Source organism: Sus scrofa, chromosome 5 (assembly GCF_000003025.6).
Source record: "Sus scrofa isolate TJ Tabasco breed Duroc chromosome 5, Sscrofa11.1, whole genome shotgun sequence".
Lineage (NCBI taxonomy): Eukaryota > Metazoa > Chordata > Mammalia > Artiodactyla > Suidae > Sus > Sus scrofa.
Genome location: NC_010447.5, coordinates 64,312,992 through 64,319,348, shown reverse-complemented (window position 1 = coordinate 64,319,348; position 6,357 = coordinate 64,312,992).

The window sequence follows — 6,357 nt, the reverse complement described above, 5'->3', positions numbered from 1 at the left end:
GTCCGGCCAGCTGTGTCCTCTCACTCCCCCATCAGGGCTCAGGCAGTGGCGACAGTGACGGCGGACCGAGGCGACAGTCGATACCGTCCCAGGAGGAGCAGGGTCCGGAGGTCCCAAGTGGAGCCGGAGGGTTGGGCGAGGGAGCTGAGGGTTGAGCCTGGGGCAGAGAATCACGGCCTGGTCCCGGGGAACCTCAAACCCGGAAGGCCAGTTTTGGAGCCAGAGTTCGGAGAACTCAGAAAAGTCAAGCCGAGAGGAGGAGAGAGGAGGTGGGAGGGGAAGGGAGAGCGCAGAGGGGGTGTTGTAACTTCAGGACAGGAAGAGCCGGGGGTGGAGGCGGGAGGAGGCGGGAGGAGGGGGCTGAGGCTCCTTAACCCTTTGTGGCCAGTCAGAGAGCCCGTGCTGGCTCAGCTGCCACGTGCTGACCGCTCCCAACCAAACACAGAGGCGGGCCAGCCCCCTCCCTCCTCATCCCCATCGCCGGGCCTTCCCAGGGACACAGCTAGAGGAGAGCCCAGGGCTTTGGAGTCAGATTTACTGGGTTTCAGCACAGAACGCTTTTGTTTTTTTAGCTGTGTGATTTCTAACTCTCAGAGCCAGTGTTCCAATTTGCAAAACGGGGAGACCCTCTCTTTTTTAAGAGTTTATTTAAGAGTTTTTTATTTAAGAGTTTTTTAAGAGTTTTAAGAGTTTATTGAGACCAGACAGGTTTATTAAGCATCTGATGCTGGACCAGTCCTAAGTGCTCCTTCGAGTCTCTCCCCTTTTCCCCAAAGTTCTCTACTGACACCCTAATCTCTCGCCTTCTTGGGAATTTTCCCCTCCAACCAGAACCTCAGAGTAATTCTAGCCCTGACCCGGGCCCTGACCCCCTCCTCCACCCACAGTTCTCAGTCCAGTCCCTGCTCTGCTGGGGCTGGGCCCCCAGCTGCTGACCCTGGCTCTGCTTTCCCAGAAACCTCAGTTATTACTTTTTAATTTTTTTAATTTTAATTTTTATTTTTTTTCTTTTTGTCTTTCTAGGGCCTCACCCAAGGCATATGGAGGTTCCCAGGCTAGGGGTCGAATGAGAGCTGTAGCCACCAACCTACGCCAGAGCCACAGCAACTCGGGATCCGAGGTGCATCTGCGACCTACACCACAGCTCACAGCAACGCTGGCTCCTTAATCCACTGATTTCTACTGATCGAGGCCAGGGATCGAACCCGAAACCTCATGGTTCCTAGTCGGATTCGTTAACCACTGTGCCATGAAGGGAACTCAGAGACCTCAGTTATTAAATGACAGTGACAGTGCCTGTCACTGTCAGGGAAGGTGATGTCATGAGGCTTAATGAAATCACATCTATGATAATGCTGTGGAATTAGCTCCCTATTTCACAGATGAGAAAACCAAGGCCCAGAGATAAGCAGGCCAGGTGTCCTGCAGAGCCAGCCTAGCTCACAGACTCCTGACTTCAGCCCAAACCCTACCACAAATAGTTGCCACTTTTCTATCAGTCCTTTTGTGTCAGAGCTCACACCCTGACCCTTGGGGTATTTTATGCCACTCCTATCTGTGCAGGGCAGCTCCCAAATGAATCCCATGACAAAGGTACAAAATTCATCCAAATAGTCTCCAGGCACAATGACCTTCCCTGTATCAGTCCAGGCCCAGGGTCCTTCAGCCACTGAAGTTGCTAGAAATGCAGGAGGGCCAGACAGGCGTGAGGTCCTAGGGCTTTGTGACTTGGCATCAGAGTTTCTCATCCGTCTCTGGATCCACCAGAGGAGCCCCCACCCTGGAATCCACTCTCGCCTTTCCTGACCTCCTTTCCCACTCAGGGGCAGAGCATCTGGAAATGTACATGGAGCTTGATGCCCCCACCTCTGGCTGACTTCATTCCATCCTCCAGGCTCTGAGCAACAGGAGGGTTCAGTAAAGCTGGACTCATAGATGGAGGAGGTCACCTCCACCAACACACAGGGAGGCTCCAAATACAGTCTGAGTAGGCCCGAAAGAGCTCTCAAAGAAGCAGGTGCATGGAGTTCCTGTCCCATCTGACTAGGAACCATGAGGTTGCGGGTTCGATCCCTGGCCTTGCTCAGTGGGTTGAGGATCCTGGGTTAAGGATCCGGCGTTGCTGTGAGCTGTGGTGTGGGTCGCAGACGCGGCTCAGATCTGGCGTTGCTGTGGCTGTGGCTACAGCTCCAATTAGACCCCTAGCCTGGGAACCTCCATATGCCACATGAGTGGCCCTAGAAAAGGCAAAAAAATAAAAAAATAAAAAAATAAAAAATTTTTAAAAAAAGAAGCAGGTGCAGGAGCCAGATTGCCCATGGGAAGCACCCCTCACGTCATAGGCATTGATGAGTAAGCACATGTGAAGTGTTTAGCAAGTGTTGCCATATACTAAGCATTCAGTCAGTGGCAGCAGTGTTCATGGTTTGTGTTAACAATTAATAACAATTTCAATGTCCCATTTTTATGGCCATGGAAGTTGCCAAGCCAGGGATCGAACCCAAGCCACAGCAGTGACAATGCCAGACCCTTAACTTTTAGGCCACCAGAGAACTCCTTCAGTGTCCTTTTTTTTATGTTACAAGGAATTTCACCAACTGTCAAAACCATTACAGCTCAGCACAAAAGAGTTTCTGCCAGAGTTTACGATAAGTGCTTATTTACTCAGTCAGTTTAAAGTCTTGAGAAATGTGGTATTCAATTGTTCAATAAAGTTCTGTTTAACAAAAAAAGATGGGAGTTCCTCCTGTGGCTCAGCAGGTTAAGAACCCGACTAATATCCATGAAGATGTGGGTTAGATCCTTGGCCTCGCTCAGTGGGTTAAGGATCCAGAGTTGCCGTGAGCTGCGGTGTAGGTCCCAGACATGAGTTGGATCTGGCATTGCTGTGGCTGTGGTGTAGGCCAGCAGCTGTGGCTCTGATTCGACCCCTAGCCTGGGAATGTCCATATGTCTCAGGTGCAGCCTTTAAAAAAAAAAAAATGGTGAGATGTGGGCGGGTCTAGGAATATGAACAGATAACTAGTCTCTGGGAGGGGATGAAACTCTGGCCATAATCCCTCCAGGGGAAGAAGAAATGATAATGAGGGAGAGAAAGGGGGAGATGGAGAGATAGGAGGGGCACACTCAGAGGTGACAGGATTAGGCTCTTAGGTTAGGGCTTGTAGAGCAAAGGATGAAGAGCCCCCCATTTCCATCACGTCTCTCTCCCACAGACACACCCATACACACACACACACACACACACATACACCTCACAGTAGCACAGAGTCATCGCAAGGGCACTGGACTCGTGGTCCAGGTGACGTGGGTTCCAGTGCCAGCCCTGCCATTCCAGCTCCATGCGTCACAGGGAGACAGACAGGCTGGGTCACAGGAATCCTGGCTTCCAGGTTGGTTCTGTAAGAATAATGAACTTGGGCAAGTCACTTCACCTGATAAGCTTGATAAGGAAAATGAAACAACTTGAACTCTTCCTTCTCTACCAGTCTGATCAACCTGAGACTGAAAAACCAGGAGAGGCAGCCCTTCTGGATGTGCTGACTCTGGATAGCTGCTCATAAGAGGCAAGTGTGCTGATTACTGCCGATTCCAATAAACACACTAGAAAAACGAATGCCCCCTCTTACTGGTACCTGCCCTGATCACCTCCTGACTCCCGTAAGTGACACCCATTTGCTTTTTTGTTTTTTGTTTTGTCTTTTGTCTTTTTAGGGCTGCACCCGCGGCATATGGAGGTTCCCAGGCTAGGGGTCCAATCGGAGCTACAGTCAGAGCAACTCAGGATCTGAGTCGCATCTGCCACCTACACCACAGCTCATGACAACGCCAGAACCGTAATCCACTGAGGGAGGCCAGGGATCGAACCCACAACCTCATGGTTCCTAGTCGGATTCATTTCTGCTATGCCACGACAGGAATTCCTCCCCCACCCCCAATTTGCTTTTCAATCCACTTTGTCTTGAATCATGGAAGAGAAATATATTAGTATAAGTTTTTATGATGTTTGTGATGCCTTGCATCATGATCAGAAGGCTCATGGGTTGGTAGAGAAGGAAATAAACGATTTTTTTGTCTTTTTTTTGTTTTTTTTGTTTTTTTTGTTTTTGTTGTTGTTGTTGTTGTTTGTTGTTGTTGTTGTTGCTATCTCTTGGGCCGCTTCCGCGGCATATGGAGGTTCCCAGGCTAGGGGTTGAATCGGAGCTGTAGCCACCGGCCTACGCCAGAGCCACAGCAATGCGGGATCCGAGCCGCGTCTGCGACCTACACCACAGCTCACGGCAACGCCGGATCGTTAACCCACTGAGCAAGGGCAGGGACCGAACCCGCGACCTCATGGTTCCTAGTCGGATTCGTTAACCACTGCGCCACGACAGGAACTCCGAAATAAACGATTTTTAAAGCAAACAAACAAACAAAATCAAAACCCCTAGTGTCCAGGAGTAACACATAGATGAGGAAACCCTCCAAGGTGGAAGTGCTTTAGGCAGGAGAAAGCCCAGCACGCGCGCGGGGTGGGGGGGTGGGGGCTGGTCAAGACAGGGGAAGGAAGGGGAGGGTGGCTGGATGCTGTCATCCAGCATAAGCTCCAGCTTTGTCTCGGAGGTCCTGCCCACCCCAGCCAGGGGAGAGGGAGCCCTGGCCAGGGGGTTGAGCAGGGCTGAGGATAAGCTGTGGCAGAGAGTGACGAGGACAGGCTGAATGTGAGGGCTCTGAGAGGAAACCGTTGTGACACCGGCATTTTCCCCTCATCATCTTGAGTTTAAGAAAGGGAAGTCAGGAGTCGTCAAATCAGTTCCTCGCCAGGACCTTTCCTACCTTCCTGCTCCCTCCACCATCTCCGCCTCTTTCCCGAGACTCGCCCAGCGACTCAGGATAGGCAGATCACAATTGAGGGCAGGAAGACCAAGGCAGCAGGGGAGGCGGCCCCAGAGAGCATGAAGAAGGGTGTCTTTTGGGCTCCAAGTCTGATGCTAGAGTGGGGGAAGGAACCAGGGTTCTGAAAACCAGGGTTCCCCTCAGACATCCCTCAGTTTCTCTTTTGTCAAAATAAAAGCTAGGAGGATTCCCAAGGCTGCTCTCTCTGTGATGATGTGCGTGGGAATACACAAGATTCGAAGTTCCTAAAGAAGCTGGCCTGAGGAGTTCCTGCTGTGGCGCAATGGGATCAGGAGCCTCTTGGGAGCACCGGGACACAGGTTCAATCCCCGGCTTGGTACAGTGGGTTAAGGACCCCAAGTTGCCACAGCTGTGGCTTAGGTCACAGCTATGGCTCGCATCTGATCCCTGGCCTGGGAACTCCATGTGTCTCAGGGCTTCCAAAAAAGAAAAAAAAAAAAAAAAAAAAAAAAAAAAGCTGGCTCGGGGTGTCACCCTCCTCCGTTACGAGGCAGTTGATGGGGAGGTGGGCAGATGAGGATGAGGATGTTGCAGCTGGGTGGTGAGTGGTACTCAGTGAATGGAGACGATTACAGATCATGGTGACCAAAGCTGGGAAGGGAAGGGGGTTCCAGGACAGGGGCACAGATGCTCAGCAATGCCTAGGGAGGGGCTTAGCAGGACAGTCTGTCTCTCCGAAGGCCACGAAGAATGGTCACTTATAAGGTGCAGCCACTGGTATGAGAAACTGTCCCCACCTCCCACCCAGGCCTCCCAGGTGCTTGGGCAGCAACCAGGGCTTGCATCCACTTCCCGTCCCCTTCACGGTGCCTCCATCCAGCTCTCCAGACAGTCTTCATGCAACAACATTTATTGAATACCTGCCTACTTGCTCCAAGCGGGACACTGGGACACTGGGCTAGATCCCAAAGATACATAAATGAACAAGACTCAATTCCTGACCACAAGGAGCTCACAGTCTAGTTGAAGATGCAGACACAAATGAACGAGAAAGTAAACGCAACATCCACACTTCCATAGATGTTATGGTGTGCTGCGGGAGTTCAGGGGAGAGGGGAGCCATCAATTCTGGGGAAGACAAAATAGGACAGAAGCCTTCGCAGAAGTTGTGCTTTCTGAGCAGGGTTCTAAGGGATGCATAGGAGTTCTCCAGCAAATGGTGGGGGAGGCTTCCAGGCTAAGGAAATAGCTTGAGCAAATACACAGAGTTACAAAGGATGTAGGGCAAAGGCACCAGGGTGTAGCTCCATGGGAGCCTGGGGCAGTGAGGCCGGAAGAGTTCTAGGGCCAACCGGGAATGGCCAAGCCTCTACTGCCCTGGGCCGCTCCAGCCCCTGCCCTAGGGAGACAGGGAAGGGAACTGCCTAACAACTAACCAAGGGGGCTTTTGGGTGGGGTTCCCCACCCCAGTTCAAGAAGAGGAGCAAACGTCTGTCACTGGAAAGTGGCGTGGAGGGT